The sequence below is a fragment of the Triturus cristatus genome, chromosome 10, assembly GCF_964204655.1.
Source record: "Triturus cristatus chromosome 10, aTriCri1.1, whole genome shotgun sequence".
Classification (NCBI taxonomy): Eukaryota; Metazoa; Chordata; class Amphibia; order Caudata; family Salamandridae; genus Triturus; species Triturus cristatus.
This window is the reverse complement of record NC_140593.1, coordinates 846,047,399-846,063,629: the sequence shown is the minus strand read 5'-3', so window position 1 is coordinate 846,063,629 and position 16,231 is coordinate 846,047,399. Positions and strand designations below refer to the sequence as shown.

Below are 16,231 nucleotides of genomic sequence, written 5' to 3'. Positions count from 1 at the left end.
TTGTTGGGCAAGTCACCTCCTTTCCTCCTGCCTCAATCTAGAATTGGCTGCAAATCACAAGATAGAGTTCAATATCCGTGTGTACTGCCTACTCCCAGCTACCTCTCTGTCTTCCTTATGTAAATTAAAATTCGCAAGGGGGGACCAATGACAATCTGCTCCTCCCACATAACCAGGAAGCCCTGTTGAACATGTCTGCCTGTGTTGTTGCAGGGACAGTGCCTTCTCCGCCCAAAAGGTGGCAGGAGAGCCTCACAACAAAGATGGGATCAACTGCTTAATGAGAAACCAGCACAGCAGTTAGTGTGATGGAGTGCAAATTTAACGGAAGGTGTGCCTGAGGTGTCCCTTCCAGGAATACATGGAATTGTGATTGAGGGCCCAGCCTGATCGTTGGTGGATTTCTCGTCATATGTTACAGGTCCGTGCAAAGATTGTGGTGTGTGGGGAATGCACTGCAAAAAACAGGACGATTTATGGGTGTAAAAGAGACCTGTCAGAAGTGGGATTTGAACCCACGCCTCCATGAGGAGACCAGAAGTCTCAGTTGCACTGAAGATCAAGCTCTCTTGAGTCTGGCGCCTTAGACCACTCGGCCATCCTGACAGCCCTGGCTATGTACAGGTCTGACTCTTCTGTCTGCACTTGCCAATGTTTGCACTTACAGCGTTCGCAGCAATGTCACAGGTGTAAAGGCCCCACAATACAACATGGCATGATAAAAAAAAAAGCTAGGCACAAGAGCGACCACTGATGGATGCGGATTACTTTGTTTCGTCTTGGAAAAGTAAAGGAAGTTTCCCACGGCTCGCTGGGTTCATGGACCGCCTCTTCTTAAGCTTGCATTGAGATAATAAGGTTTTAGAGGGTGCACATAAAAGCAGCTCATGCACAGTGTTTCTGCCCGGTCTCGAACCGGGGACCTTTCGCGTGTTAGGCGAACGTGATGACCACTACACTACAGAAATTAACTTGCTGTGTTTTACTGTTAGAGCAAGGTTCCTCTCAAGGATTCTCTCTACTTCTATTCTGCTGTATCAGCAGCCACTCAGAAAGCGAGGAGCAAGTGTGAAAACTGCAGAGATATCAGCCAACATGCTTGCAATTAGACGTATTAAAAATGTACTTATGCAGGCATCGACAGACAAATATCTGATGCCTAAATGCCAGCAAGTACAGCTTGGGAAAGCATCACCTGGGACACACACAGACTAAGCATGAAGGCAGAAAAAGCATGGATATCCGTTTTTCTTCTGAGGTTCAAAATAATTTGTGCAACAATGCGCCGAATGTAATGAGAAATAGTCAGGCATTGTCAGTTTTGAGTAGGATTCGTATGTTTACCTCTAAAAAAGGGCTCGTCCGAGATTTGAACCCGGGACCTCTCACACCCTAAGCGAGAATCATACCCCTAGACCAACGAGCCGAGGCACACAAGAGTCACCTTTTGCACCGGCTCCGGGGGTTATTGGCAGCGAGTTGGTGAATGATTCACCCAAAGCAAGCAACTGCACATGCTGCTCTCTTCTGCAATATGGTTGCTGTCTTTTCCATGGCCGTCATCGAACAAGAAATGAAAATACCTCCATCCTTCAGACATTTTGTCTGCTCTAGGTGTAAGCTCTCGGTGAGGACAATAAAACAATTTCTGCTCTCATGCCTTGCTTTCATCAAGTAGGCCCACCCTTCAGTACAAAAGGACGTGCAAACGAATGGCGCAAACTATCGTCACTTCTCTTTTTGAGCTGTCACTGAAGCCCCTGGAGCACAGTACGTCACGCTGGTGAGGGATAGACAGCTTCCATTATCTCAGCTTTCCTATAAGTTGAGAGAGTAAATGCAAGCAATAAGCTGCTGTTTTTGCCCGGTCTCGAACCAGGGACCTTTCGCGTGTAAAGCGAACGTGATAACCACTACACCACAGAAACAGATACTCTTGCAGCAATCTTCTTGGCATGTAGTGGGCTGGAAAGCACAGACCAAGGGCCAATGTCCATGAAGCTCAACGTTGGTCCCTCCTTACCCGATCTCTTTCTTTGGAAGAAAGGAACGAGGACCACTTTTATTCCAAAAGGCGATTTTAAAACCAAACCTGAAATCACGCTAGAAAAACACTTTGAATTTAATGTTCCTACACTGATGGTCCACCCCAGAAAAGCAGTTGCAAAGAAGTCCGGCACTGAAATTCTATACGCCAAAACTGGGAAACAGCGTGCAGGGAAAGGAACTTTCTCACCATACACGGCGTCTTATAGCATTGAAAAGAAGAAATGGTCCTATATAATAAGCAGCCTAAAAATAATTCCACAACATGGGCTCGTCTGGGATTTGAACCCGGGACCTCTCGCACCCGAAGCGAGAATCATACCCCTAGACCAACGAGCCTGATTCCCCTGTCAGCAATTTGAACAATTTCTGATGCGTCTTTCAGAAACAAAGCAGTGCTATTTGGCTGCTCTCTCTCTATGTGAGCCACACAAAGTCATGTTTTCTCTCAAGGTGTTGTTTTTTTCACTCTTGCAAGGAAGGGATCAGCCGATATCCTAGCTGCCAGTGAGCAGAAAAAAGGCACTGATGAGAACTGCAGGCACTTTCTGGCACTTGTACTTCTCTGCAAGTCCTGGACCCTTGCCCCATAAACTTCCACCCCAGAAGCAAGGGAGGGCCTGCCAATTCTTGCTCCTAAGAAAGAGGTGTTTGATTCTTGGATTCAAACACGCTCACTCAGCGCTCGATCAGGCTCGATCAGGCGAGATTTATATGAGTGGCTCGCAGGACTGAAACACTCACCTGGGAGACCCAGGGTGGCTGAATTCCCAGAATGGCCATTGTTGGGCAAGTCACCTCCTTTCCTCCTGCCTCAATCTAGAATTGGCTGCAAATCACAAGATAGAGTTCAATATCCGTGTGTACTGCCTACTCCCAGCTACCTCTCTGTCTTCCTTATGTAAATTAAAATTCGCAAGGGGGGACCAATGACAATCTGCTCCTCCCACATAACCAGGAAGCCCTGTTGAACATGTCTGCCTGTGTTGTTGCAGGGACAGTGCCTTCTCCGCCCAAAAGGTGGCAGGAGAGCCTCACAACAAAGATGGGATCAACTGCTTAATGAGAAACCAGCACAGCAGTTAGTGTGATGGAGTGCAAATTTAACGGAAGGTGTGCCTGAGGTGTCCCTTCCAGGAATACATGGAATTGTGATTGAGGGCCCAGCCTGATCGTTGGTGGATTTCTCGTCATATGTTACAGGTCCGTGCAAAGATTGTGGTGTGTGGGGAATGCACTGCAAAAAACAGGACGATTTATGGGTGTAAAAGAGACCTGTCAGAAGTGGGATTTGAACCCACGCCTCCATGAGGAGACCAGAAGTCTCAGTTGCACTGAAGATCAAGCTCTCTTGAGTCTGGCGCCTTAGACCACTCGGCCATCCTGACAGCTCTGGCTATGTACAGGTCTGACTCTTCTGTCTGCACTTGCCAATGTTTGCACTTACAGCGTTCGCAGCAATGTCACAGGTGTAAAGGCCCCACAATACAACATGGCATGATAAAAAAAAAAGCTAGGCACAAGAGCGACCACTGATGGATGCGGATTACTTTGTTTCGTCTTGGAAAAGTAAAGGAAGTTTCCCACGGCTCGCTGGGTTCATGGACCGCCTCTTCTTAAGCTTGCATTGAGATAATAAGGTTTTAGAGGGTGCACATAAAAGCAGCTCATGCACAGTGTTTCTGCCCGGTCTCGAACCAGGGACCTTTCGCGTGTTAGGCGAACGTGATGACCACTACACTACAGAAACTAACTTGCTGTGTTTTACTGTTAGAGCAAGGTTCCTCTCAAGGATTCTCTCTACTTCTATTCTGCTGTATCAGCAGCCACTCAGGAAGCGAGGAGCAAGTGTGAAAACTGCAGAGATATCAGCCAACATGCTTGCAATTAGACGTATTAAAAATGTACTTATGCAGGCATCGACAGACACATATCTGATGCCTAAATGCCAGCAAGTACAGCTTGGGAAAGCATCACCTGGGACACACACAGACTAAGCATGAAGGCAGAAAAAGCATGGATATCCGTTTTTCTTCTGAGGTTCAAAATAATTTGTGCAACAATGCGCCGAGTGTAATGAGAAATTGTCAGGCATTGTCAGTTTTGAGTAGGATTCGTATGCTTACCTCTAAAAAAGGGCTCGTCCGGGATTTGAACCCGGGACCTCTCGCACCCTAAGCGAGAATCATACCCCTAGACCAACGAGCCGAGGCACACAAGAGTCGCCTTTTGCACCGGCTCCGAGGGTTATTGGCAGCGAGTTGGTGAATGATTCACCCAAAGCAAGCAACTGCACATGCTGCTCTCTTCTGCAATATGTTTGCTGTCTTTTCCATGGCCGTCATCGAACAAGAAATGAAAATACCTCCATCCTTCAGACATTTTGTTTGCTCTAGGTGTATGCTCTCGGTGAGGACAATAAAACAATTTCTGCTCTCATGCCTTGCTTTCATCAAGTAGGCCCACCCTTCAGTACAAAAGGACGTGCAAACGAATGGCGCAAACTATCGTCACTTCTCTTTTTGAGCTGTCACTGATGCCCCTGGAGCACAGTACGTCACGCTGGTGAGGGATAGACAGCTTCCATTATCTCAGCTTTCCTATAAGTTGAGAGAGTAAATGCAAACAATAAGCTGCTGTTTCTGCCCGGTCTCGAACCAGGGACCTTTCGCGTGTAAAGCGAACGTGATAACCACTACACCACAGAAACAGATACTTTTGCCGCAATCTTCTTGGCATGTAGTGGGCTGGAAAGCACAGACCAAGGGCCAATGTCCATGAAGCTCAACGTTGGACCCTCCTTACCCGATCTCTTTCTTTGGAAGAAAGCAACGAGGACCACTTTTATTCCAAAAGGCGATTTTAAAACCATACCTGAAATCACGCTAGAAAAACACTTTGAATTTAATGTTCCTACACTGATGGTCCACCCCAGAAAAGCAGTTGCAAAGAAGTCCGGCACTGAAATTCTATACGCCAAAACTGGGAAACAGCGTGCAGGGAAAGGAACTTTTTCACCATACACGGCGTCTTATAGCATTGAAAAGAAGAAATGGTCCTACATAATAAGCAGCCTAAAAATAATTCCACAACATGGGCTCGTCCGGGATTTGAACCCGGGACCTCTCGCACCCGAAGTGAGAATCATACCCCTAGACCAACGAGCCTGATTCCCCTGTCAGCAATTTGAACAATTTCTGATGCGTCTTTCAGAAACAAAGCAGTGCTATTTGGCTGCTCTCTCTCTATGTGAGCCACACAAAGTCATGTTTTCTCTCAAGGTGTTGTTTTTTTTACTCTTGCAAGGAAGGGATCAGCCGATATCCTAGCTGCCAGTGAGCAGAAAAAAGGCACTGATGAGAACTGCAGGCACTTTCTGGCACTTGTACTTCTCTGCAAGTCCTGGACCCTTGCCCCATTAACTTCCACCCCAGAAGCAAGGGAGGGCCTGCCAATTCTTGCTCCTAAGAAAGAGGTGTTTGATTCTTGGATTCAAACACGCTCACTCAGCACTCAATGAGGCTCGGTCAGGCGAGATTTATATGAGTGGCTCGCAGGACTGAAACACTCACCTGGGAGACCCAGGGTGGCTGAATTCCCAGAATGGCCATTGTTGGGCAAGTCACCTCCTTTCCTCCTGCCTCAATCTAGAATTGGCTGCAAATCACAAGATAGCGTTCAATGTCCGTGTGTACTGCCTACTCCCAGCTACCTCTCTGTCTTCCTTATGTAAATTAAAATTCGCAAGGGGGGACCAATGACAATCTGCTCCTCCCACATAACCAGGAAGCCCTGTTGAACATGTCTGCCTGTGTTGTTGCAGGGACAGTGCCTTCTCCGCCCAAAAGGTGGCAGGAGAGCCTCACAACAAAGATGGGATCAACTGCTTAATGAGAAACCAGCACAGCAGTTAGTGTGATGGAGTGCAAATTTAACGGAAGGTGTGCCTGAGGTGTCCCTTCCAGGAATACATGGAATTGTGATTGAGGGCCCAGCCTGATCGTTGGTGGATTTCTCGTCATATGTTACAGGTCCGTGCAAAGATTGTGGTGTGTGGGGAATGCACTGCAAAAAAACAGGACGATTTATGGGTGTAAAAGAGACCTGTCAGAAGTGGGATTTGAACCCACGCCTCCATGAGGAGACCAGAAGTCTCAGTTGCACTGAAGATCAAGCTCTCTTGAGTCTGGCGCCTTAGACCACTCGGCCATCCTGACAGCCCTGGCTATGTACAGGTCTGACTCTTCTGTCTGCACTTGCCAATGTTTGCACTTACAGCGTTCGCAGCAATGTCACAGGTGTAAAGGCCCCACAATACAACATGGCATGATAAAAAAAAAAAGCTAGGCACAAGAGCGACCACTGATGGATGCGGATTACTTTGTTTCGTCTTGGAAAAGTAAAGGAAGTTTCCCACGGCTCGCTGGGTTCATGGACCGCCTCTTCTTAAGCTTGCATTGAGATAATAAGGTTTTAGAGGGTGCACATAAAAGCAGCTCATGCACAGTGTTTCTGCCCGGTCTCGAACCGGGGACCTTTCGCGTGTTAGGCGAACGTGATGACCACTACACTACAGAAATTAACTTGCTGTGTTTTACTGTTAGAGCAAGGTTCCTCTCAAGGATTCTCTCTACTTCTATTCTGCTGTATCAGCAGCCACTCAGAAAGCGAGGAGCAAGTGTGAAAACTGCAGAGATATCAGCCAACATGCTTGCAATTAGACGTATTAAAAATTTACTTATGCAGGCATCGACAGACAAATATCTGATGCCTAAATGCCAGCAAGTACAGCTTGGGAAAGCATCACCTGGGACACACACAGACTAAGCATGAAGGCAGAAAAAGCATGGATATCCGTTTTTCTTCTGAGGTTCAAAATAATTTGTGCAACAATGCGCCGAATGTAATGAGAAATAGTCAGGCATTGTCAGTTTTGAGTAGGATTCGTATGTTTACCTCTAAAAAAGGGCTCGTCCGAGATTTGAACCCGGGACCTCTCACACCCTAAGCGAGAATCATACCCCTAGACCAACGAGCCGAGGCACACAAGAGTCACCTTTTGCACCGGCTCCGGGGGTTATTGGCAGCGAGTTGGTGAATGATTCACCCAAAGCAAGCAACTGCACATGCTGCTCTCTTCTGCAATATGGTTGCTGTCTTTTCCATGGCCGTCATCGAACAAGAAATGAAAATACCTCCATCCTTCAGACATTTTGTCTGCTCTAGGTGTAAGCTCTCGGTGAGGACAATAAAACAATTTCTGCTCTCATGCCTTGCTTTCATCAAGTAGGCCCACCCTTCAGTACAAAAGGACGTGCAAACGAATGGCGCAAACTATCGTCACTTCTCTTTTTGAGCTGTCACTGAAGCCCCTGGAGCACAGTACGTCACGCTGGTGAGGGATAGACAGCTTCCATTATCTCAGCTTTCCTATAAGTTGAGAAAGTAAATGCAAGCAATAAGCTGCTGTTTTTGCCCGGTCTCGAACCAGGGACCTTTCGCGTGTAAAGCGAACGTGATAACCACTACACCACAGAAACAGATACTCTTGCAGCAATCTTCTTGGCATGTAGTGGGCTGGAAAGCACAGACCAAGGGCCAATGTCCATGAAGCTCAACGTTGGACCCTCCTTACCCGATCTCTTTCTTTGGAAGAAAGGAACGAGGACCACTTTTATTCCAAAAGGCGATTTTAAAACCAAACCTGAAATCACGCTAGAAAAACACTTTGAATTTAATGTTCCTACACTGATGGTCCACCCCAGAAAAGCAGTTGCAAAGAAGTCCGGCACTGAAATTCTATACGCCAAAACTGGGAAACAGCGTGCAGGGAAAGGAACTTTCTCACCATACACGGCGTCTTATAGCATTGAAAAGAAGAAATGGTCCTATATAATAAGCAGCCTAAAAATAATTCCACAACATGGGCTCGTCTGGGATTTGAACCCGGGACCTCTCGCACCCGAAGCGAGAATCATACCCCTAGACCAACGAGCCTGATTCCCCTGTCAGCAATTTGAACAATTTCTGATGCGTCTTTCAGAAACAAAGCAGTGCTATTTGGCTGCTCTCTCTCTATGTGAGCCACACAAAGTCATGTTTTCTCTCAAGGTGTTGTTTTTTTCACTCTTGCAAGGAAGGGATCAGCCGATATCCTAGCTGCCAGTGAGCAGAAAAAAGGCACTGATGAGAACTGCAGGCACTTTCTGGCACTTGTACTTCTCTGCAAGTCCTGGACCCTTGCCCCATAAACTTCCACCCCAGAAGCAAGGGAGGGCCTGCCAATTCTTGCTCCTAAGAAAGAGGTGTTTGATTCTTGGATTCTAACATGCTCACTCAGCGCTCGATCAGGCTCGATCAGGCGAGATTTATATGAGTGGCTCGCAGGACTGAAACACTCACCTGGGAGACCCAGGGTGGCTGAATTCCCAGAATGGCCATTGTTGGGCAAGTCACCTCCTTTCCTCCTGCCTCAATCTAGAATTGGCTGCAAATCACAAGATAGAGTTCAATATCCGTGTGTACTGCCTACTCCCAGCTACCTCTCTGTCTTCCTTATGTAAATTAAAATTCACAAGGGGGGACCAATGACAATCTGCTCCTCCCACATAACCAGGAAGCCCTGTTGAACATGTCTGCCTGTGTTGTTGCAGGGACAGTGCCTTCTCCGCCCAAAAGGTGGCAGGAGAGCCTCACAACAAAGATGGGATCAACTGCTTAATGAGAAACCAGCACAGCAGTTAGTGTGATGGAGTGCAAATTTAACGGAAGGTGTGCCTGAGGTGTCCCTTCCAGGAATACATGGAATTGTGATTGAGGGCCCAGCCTGATCGTTGGTGGATTTCTCGTCATATGTTACAGGTCCGTGCAAAGATTGTGGTGTGTGGGGAATGCACTGCAAAAAACAGGACGATTTATGGGTGTAAAAGAGACCTGTCAGAAGTGGGATTTGAACCCACGCCTCCATGAGGAGACCAGAAGTCTCAGTTGCACTGAAGATCAAGCTCTCTTGAGTCTGGCGCCTTAGACCACTCGGCCATCCTGACAGCCCTGGCTATGTACAGGTCTGACTCTTCTGTCTGCACTTGCCAATGTTTGCACTTACAGCGTTCGCAGCAATGTCACAGGTGTAAAGGCCCCACAATACAACATGGCATGATAAAAAAAAAAGCTAGGCACAAGAGCGACCACTGATGGATGCGGATTACTTTGTTTCGTCTTGGAAAAGTAAAGGAAGTTTCCCACGGCTCGCTGGGTTCATGGACCGCCTCTTCTTAAGCTTGCATTGAGATAATAAGGTTTTAGAGGGTGCACATAAAAGCAGCTCATGCACAGTGTTTCTGCCCGGTCTCGAACCGGGGACCTTTCGCGTGTTAGGCGAACGTGATGACCACTACACTACAGAAATTAACTTGCTGTGTTTTACTGTTAGAGCAAGGTTCCTCTCAAGGATTCTCTCTACTTCAATTCTGCTGTATCAGCAGCCACTCAGAAAGCGAGGAGCAAGTGTGAAAACTGCAGAGATATCAGCCAACATGCTTGCAATTAGACGTATTAAAAATGTACTTATGCAGGCCTCGACAGACAAATATCTGATGCCTAAATGCCAGCAAGTACAGCTTGGGAAAGCATCACCTGGGACACACACAGACTAAGCATGAAGGCAGAAAAAGCATGGATATCCGTTTTTCTTCTGAGGTTCAAAATAATTTGTGCAACAACGCGCCGAATGTAATGAGAAATAGTCAGGCATTGTCAGTTTTGAGTAGGATTCGTATGTTTACCTCTAAAAAAGGGCTCGTCCGAGATTTGAACCCGGGACCTCTCACACCCTAAGCGAGAATCATACCCCTAGACCAACGAGCCGAGGCACACAAGAGTCACCTTTTGCACCGGCTCCGGGGGTTATTGGCAGCGAGTTGGTGAATGATTCACCCAAAGCAAGCAACTGCACATGCTGCTCTCTTCTGCAATATGGTTGCTGTCTTTTCCATGGCCGTCATCGAACAAGAAATGAAAATACCTCCATCCTTCAGACATTTTGTCTGCTCTAGGTGTAAGCTCTCGGTGAGGACAATAAAACAATTTCTGCTCTCATGCCTTGCTTTCATCAAGTAGGCCCACCCTTCAGTACAAAAGGACGTGCAAACGAATGGCGCAAACTATCGTCACTTCTCTTTTTGAGCTGTCACTGAAGCCCCTGGAGCACAGTACGTCACGCTGGTGAGGGATAGACAGCTTCCATTATCTCAGCTTTCCTATAAGTTGAGAGAGTAAATGCAAGCAATAAGCTGCTGTTTTTGCCCGGTCTCGAACCAGGGACCTTTCGCGTGTAAAGCGAACGTGATAACCACTACACCACAGAAACAGATACTCTTGCAGCAATCTTCTTGGCATGTAGTGGGCTGGAAAGCACAGACCAAGGGCCAATGTCCATGAAGCTCAACGTTGGACCCTCCTTACCCGATCTCTTTCTTTGGAAGAAAGGAACGAGGACCACTTTTATTCCAAAAGGCGATTTTAAAACCAAACCTGAAATCACGCTAGAAAAACACTTTGAATTTAATGTTCCTACACTGATGGTCCACCCCAGAAAAGCAGTTGCAAAGAAGTCCGGCACTGAAATTCTATACGCCAAAACTGGGAAACAGCGTGCAGGGAAAGGAACTTTCTCACCATACACGGCGTCTTATAGCATTGAAAAGAAGAAATGGTCCTATATAATAAGCAGCCTAAAAATAATTCCACAACATGGGCTCGTCTGGGATTTGAACCCGGGACCTCTCGCACCCGAAGCGAGAATCATACCCCTAGACCAACGAGCCTGATTCCCCTGTCAGCAATTTGAACAATTTCTGATGCGTCTTTCAGAAACAAAGCAGTGCTATTTGGCTGCTCTCTCTCTATGTGAGCCACACAAAGTCATGTTTTCTCTCAAGGTGTTGTTTTTTTCACTCTTGCAAGGAAGGGATCAGCCGATATCCTAGCTGCCAGTGAGCAGAAAAAAGGCACTGATGAGAACTGCAGGCACTTTCTGGCACTTGTACTTCTCTGCAAGTCCTGGACCCTTACCCCATAAACTTCCACCCCAGAAGCAAGGGAGGGCCTGCCAATTCTTGCTCCTAAGAAAGAGGTGTTTGATTCTTGGATTCAAACACGCTCACTCAGCGCTCGATCAGGCTCGATCAGGCGAGATTTATATGAGTGGCTCGCAGGACTGAAACACTCACCTGGGAGACCCAGGGTGGCTGAATTCCCAGAATGGCCATTGTTGGGCAAGTCACCTCCTTTCCTCCTGCCTCAATCTAGAATTGGCTGCAAATCACAAGATAGAGTTCAATGTCCGTGTGTACTGCCTACTCCCAGCTACCTCTCTGTCTTCCTTATGTAAATTAAAATTCGCAAGGGGGGACCAATGACAATCTGCTCCTCCCACATAACCAGGAAGCCCTGTTGAACATGTCTGCCTGTGTTGTTGCAGGGACAGTGCCTTCTCCGCCCAAAAGGTGGCAGGAGAGCCTCACAACAAAGATGGGATCAACTGCTTAATGAGAAACCAGCACAGCAGTTAGTGTGATGGAGTGCAAATTTAACGGAAGGTGTGCCTGAGGTGTCCCTTCCAGGAATACATGGAATTGTGATTGAGGGCCCAGCCTGATCGTTGGTGGATTTCTCGTCATATGTTACAGGTCCGTGCAAAGATTGTGGTGTGTGGGGAATGCACTGCAAAAAACAGGACGATTTATGGGTGTAAAAGAGACCTGTCAGAAGTGGGATTTGAACCCACGCCTCCATGAGGAGACCAGAAGTCTCAGTTGCACTGAAGATCAAGCTCTCTTGAGTCTGGCGCCTTAGACCACTCGGCCATCCTGACAGCTCTGGCTATGTACAGGTCTGACTCTTCTGTCTGCACTTGCCAATGTTTGCACTTACAGCGTTCGCAGCAATGTCACAGGTGTAAAGGCCCCACAATACAACATGGCATGATAAAAAAAAAAAGCTAGGCACAAGAGCGACCACTGATGGATGCGGATTACTTTGTTTCGTCTTGGAAAAGTAAAGGAAGTTTCCCACGGCTCGCTGGGTTCATGGACCGCCTCTTCTTAAGCTTGCATTGAGATAATAAGGTTTCAGAGGGTGCACATAAAAGCAGCTCATGCACAGTGTTTCTGCCCGGTCTCGAACCGGGGACCTTTCGCGTGTTAGGCGAACGTGATGACCACTACACTACAGAAATTAACTTGCTGTGTTTTACTGTTAGAGCAAGGTTCCTCTCAAGGATTCTCTCTATTTCTATTCTGCTGTATCAGCAGCCACTCAGAAAGCGAGGAGCAAGTGTGAAAACTGCAGAGATATCAGCCAACATGCTTGCAATTAGACGTATTAAAAATTTACTTATGCAGGCATCGACAGACAAATATCTGATGCCTAAATGCCAGCAAGTACAGCTTGGGAAAGCATCACCTGGGACACACACAGACTAAGCATGAAGGCAGAAAAAGCATGGATATCCGTTTTTCTTCTGAGGTTCAAAATAATTTGTGCAACAATGCGCCGAATGTAATGAGAAATAGTCAGGCATTGTCAGTTTTGAGTAGGATTCGTATGTTTACCTCTAAAAAAGGGCTCGTCCGAGATTTGAACCCGGGACCTCTCACAACCTAAGCGAGAATCATACCCCTAGACCAACGAGCCGAGGCACACAAGAGTCACCTTTTGCACCGGCTCCGGGGGTTATTGGCAGCGAGTTGGTGAATGATTCACCCAAAGCAAGCAACTGCACATGCTGCTCTCTTCTGCAATATGGTTGCTGTCTTTTCCATGGCCGTCATCGAACAAGAAATGAAAATACCTCCATCCTTCAGACATTTTGTCTGCTCTAGGTGTAAGCTCTCGGTGAGGACAATAAAACAATTTCTGCTCTCATGCCTTGCTTTCATCAAGTAGGCCCACCCTTCAGTACAAAAGGACGTGCAAACGAATGGCGCAAACTATCGTCACTTCTCTTTTTGAGCTGTCACTGAAGCCCCTGGAGCACAGTACGTCACGCTGGTGCGGGATAGACAGCTTCCATTATCTCAGCTTTCCTATAAGTTGAGAGAGTAAATGCAAGCAATAAGCTGCTGTTTTTGCCCGGTCTCGAACCAGGGACCTTTCGCGTGTAAAGCGAACGTGATAACCACTACACCACAGAAACAGATACTCTTGCAGGAATCTTCTTGGCATGTAGTGGGCTGGAAAGCACAGACCAAGGGCCAATGTCCATGAAGCTCAACGTTGGACCCTCCTTACCCGATCTCTTTCTTTGGAAGAAAGGAACGAGGACCACTTTTATTCCAAAAGGCGATTTTAAAACCAAACCTGAAATCACGCTAGAAAAACACTTTGAATTTAATGTTCCTACACTGATGGTCCACCCCAGAAAAGCAGTTGCAAAGAAGTCCGGCACTGAAATTCTATACGCCAAAACTGGGAAACAGCGTGCAGGGAAAGGAACTTTCTCACCATACACGGCGTCTTATAGCATTGAAAAGAAGAAATGGTCCTATATAATAAGCAGCCTAAAAATAATTCCACAACATGGGCTCGTCTGGGATTTGAACCCGGGACCTCTCGCACCCGAAGCGAGAATCATACCCCTAGACCAACGAGCCTGATTCCCCTGTCAGCAATTTGAACAATTTCTGATGCGTCTTTCAGAAAAAAAGCAGTGCTATTTGGCTGCTCTCTCTCTATGTGAGCCACACAAAGTCATGTTTTCTCTCAAGGTGTTGCTTTTTTCACTCTTGCAAGGAAGGGATCAGCCGATATCCTAGCTGCCAGTGAGCAGAAAAAAGGCACTGATGAGAACTGCAGGCACTTTCTGGCACTTGTACTTCTCTGCAAGTCCTGGACCCTTGCCCCATAAACTTCCACCCCAGAAGCAAGGGAGGGCCTGCCAATTCTTGCTCCTAAGAAAGAGGTGTTTGATTCTTGGATTCAAACACGCTCACTCAGCGCTCGATCAGGCTCGATCAGGCGAGATTTATATGAGTGGCTCGCAGGACTGAAACACTCACCTGGGAGACCCAGGGTGGCTGAATTCCCAGAATGGCCATTGTTGGGCAAGTCACCTCCTTTCCTCCTGCCTCAATCTAGAATTGGCTGCAAATCACAAGATAGAGTTCAATATCCGTGTGTACTGCCTACTCCCAGCTACCTCTCTGTCTTCCTTATGTAAATTAAAATTCGCAAGGGGGGACCAATGACAATCTGCTCCTCCCACATAACCAGGAAGCCCTGTTGAACATGTCTGCCTGTGTTGTTGCAGGGACAGTGCCTTCTCCGCCCAAAAGGTGGCAGGAGAGCCTCACAACAAAGATGGGATCAACTGCTTAATGAGAAACCAGCACAGCAGTTAGTGTGATGGAGTGCAAATTTAACGGAAGGTGTGCCTGAGGTGTCCCTTCCAGGAATACATGGAATTGTGATTGAGGGCCCAGCCTGATCGTTGGTGGATTTCTCGTCATATGTTACAGGTCCGTGCAAAGATTGTGGTGTGTGGGGAATGCACTGCAAAAAACAGGACGATTTATGGGTGTAAAAGAGACCTGTCAGAAGTGGGATTTGAACCCACGCCTCCATGAGGAGACCAGAAGTCTCAGTTGCACTGAAGATCAAGCTCTCTTGAGTCTGGCGCCTTAGACCACTCGGCCATCCTGACAGCCCTGGCTATGTACAGGTCTGACTCTTCTGTCTGCACTTGCCAATGTTTGCACTTACAGCGTTCGCAGCAATGTCACAGGTGTAAAGGCCCCACAATACAACATGGCATGATAAAAAAAAAAGCTAGGCACAAGAGCGACCACTGATGGATGCGGATTACTTTGTTTCGTCTTGGAAAAGTAAAGGAAGTTTCCCACGGCTCGATGGGTTCATGGACCGCCTCTTCTTAAGCTTGCATTGAGATAATAAGGTTTTAGAGGGTGCACATAAAAGCAGCTCATGCACAGTGTTTCTGCCCGGTCTCGAACCGGGGACCTTTCGCGTGTTAGGCGAACGTGATGACCACTACACTACAGAAACTAACTTGCTGTGTTTTACTGTTAGAGCAAGGTTCCTCTCAAGGATTCTCTCTACTTCTATTCTGCTGTATCAGCAGCCACTCAGGAAGCGAGGAGCAAGTGTGAAAACTGCAGAGATATCAGCCAACATGCTTGCAATTAGACGTATTAAAAATGTACTTATGCAGGCATCGACAGACAAATATCTGATGCCTAAATGCCAGCAAGTACAGCTTGGGAAAGCATCACCTGGGACACACACAGACTAAGCATGAAGGCAGAAAAAGCATGGATATCCGTTTTTCTTCTGAGGTTCAAAATAATTTGTGCAACAATGCGCCGAGTGTAATGAGAAATTGTCAGGCATTGTCAGTTTTGAGTAGGATTCGTATGCTTACCTCTAAAAAAGGGCTCGTCCGGGATTTGAACCCGGGACCTCTCGCACCCTAAGCGAGAATCATACCCCTAGACCAACGAGCCGAGGCACACAAGAGTCGCCTTTTGCACCGGCTCCGGGGGTTATTGGCAGCGAGTTGGTGAATGATTCACCCAAAGCAAGCAACTGCACATGCTGCTCTCTTCTGCAATATGGTTGCTGTCTTTTCCATGGCCGTCATCGAACAAGAAATGAAAATACCTCCATCCTTCAGACATTTTGTTTGCTCTAGGTGTATGCTCTCGGTGAGGACAATAAAACAATTTCTGCTCTCATGCCTTGCTTTCATCAAGTAGGCCCACCCTTCAGTACAAAAGGACGTGCAAACGAATGGCGCAAACTATCGTCACTTCTCTTTTTGAGCTGTCACTGAAGCCCCTGGAGCACAGTACGTCACGCTGGTGAGGGATAGACAGCTTCCATTATCTCAGCTTTCCTATAAGTTGAGAGAGTAAATGCAAGCAATAAGCTGCTGTTTTTGCCCGGTCTCGAACCAGGGACCTTTCGCGTGTAAAGCGAACGTGATAACCACTACACCACAGAAACAGATACTCTTGCAGCAATCTTCTTGGCATGTAGTGGGCTGGAAAGCACAGACCAAGGGACAATGTCCATGAAGCTCAACGTTGGACCCTCCTTACCCGATCTCTTTCTTTGGAAGAAAGGAACGAGGACCACTTTTATTCCAAAAGGCGATTTTAAAACC

General features: G+C 47.1%; 12 non-coding genes across 12 annotated transcripts; all 12 read right to left on the bottom strand.

The window, feature by feature from the left end:
- Positions 1-494: 494 nt before the first annotated feature.
- TRNAL-CAA (transfer RNA leucine (anticodon CAA)) lies at positions 495-606 on the bottom strand. The gene is made up of 2 exons: positions 569-606; positions 495-540 (listed from the first exon to the last, which is right to left on the bottom strand). It is a non-coding gene; the product is annotated as a tRNA-Leu (tRNA).
- Positions 607-3,322: 2,716 nt separating this feature from the next.
- Positions 3,323-3,434, bottom strand: TRNAL-CAA (transfer RNA leucine (anticodon CAA)). The gene is made up of 2 exons: positions 3,397-3,434; positions 3,323-3,368 (listed from the first exon to the last, which is right to left on the bottom strand). It is a non-coding gene; the product is annotated as a tRNA-Leu (tRNA).
- Positions 3,435-3,723: 289 nt separating this feature from the next.
- On the bottom strand, positions 3,724-3,796 carry TRNAV-AAC (transfer RNA valine (anticodon AAC)). The gene has a single exon. It is a non-coding gene; the product is annotated as a tRNA-Val (tRNA).
- Positions 3,797-4,182: 386 nt separating this feature from the next.
- On the bottom strand, positions 4,183-4,254 carry TRNAP-AGG (transfer RNA proline (anticodon AGG)). The gene has a single exon. It is a non-coding gene; the product is annotated as a tRNA-Pro (tRNA).
- A 429-nt stretch (positions 4,255-4,683) lies between these two features.
- Positions 4,684-4,756, bottom strand: TRNAV-UAC (transfer RNA valine (anticodon UAC)). Its single transcript has one exon. It is a non-coding gene; the product is annotated as a tRNA-Val (tRNA).
- A 385-nt stretch (positions 4,757-5,141) lies between these two features.
- Positions 5,142-5,213, bottom strand: TRNAP-CGG (transfer RNA proline (anticodon CGG)). The gene has a single exon. It is a non-coding gene; the product is annotated as a tRNA-Pro (tRNA).
- Positions 5,214-6,151: 938 nt separating this feature from the next.
- On the bottom strand, positions 6,152-6,263 carry TRNAL-CAA (transfer RNA leucine (anticodon CAA)). The gene is made up of 2 exons: positions 6,226-6,263; positions 6,152-6,197 (listed from the first exon to the last, which is right to left on the bottom strand). It is a non-coding gene; the product is annotated as a tRNA-Leu (tRNA).
- A 2,717-nt stretch (positions 6,264-8,980) lies between these two features.
- Positions 8,981-9,092, bottom strand: TRNAL-CAA (transfer RNA leucine (anticodon CAA)). Its single transcript has 2 exons — positions 9,055-9,092; positions 8,981-9,026 (listed from the first exon to the last, which is right to left on the bottom strand). It is a non-coding gene; the product is annotated as a tRNA-Leu (tRNA).
- Positions 9,093-11,808: 2,716 nt separating this feature from the next.
- On the bottom strand, positions 11,809-11,920 carry TRNAL-CAA (transfer RNA leucine (anticodon CAA)). Its single transcript has 2 exons — positions 11,883-11,920; positions 11,809-11,854 (listed from the first exon to the last, which is right to left on the bottom strand). It is a non-coding gene; the product is annotated as a tRNA-Leu (tRNA).
- Positions 11,921-14,637: 2,717 nt separating this feature from the next.
- TRNAL-CAA (transfer RNA leucine (anticodon CAA)) lies at positions 14,638-14,749 on the bottom strand. The gene is made up of 2 exons: positions 14,712-14,749; positions 14,638-14,683 (listed from the first exon to the last, which is right to left on the bottom strand). It is a non-coding gene; the product is annotated as a tRNA-Leu (tRNA).
- A 289-nt stretch (positions 14,750-15,038) lies between these two features.
- On the bottom strand, positions 15,039-15,111 carry TRNAV-AAC (transfer RNA valine (anticodon AAC)). Its single transcript has one exon. It is a non-coding gene; the product is annotated as a tRNA-Val (tRNA).
- Positions 15,112-15,497: 386 nt separating this feature from the next.
- Positions 15,498-15,569, bottom strand: TRNAP-AGG (transfer RNA proline (anticodon AGG)). Its single transcript has one exon. It is a non-coding gene; the product is annotated as a tRNA-Pro (tRNA).
- Between the last annotated feature and the right edge of the window lie 662 nt (positions 15,570-16,231).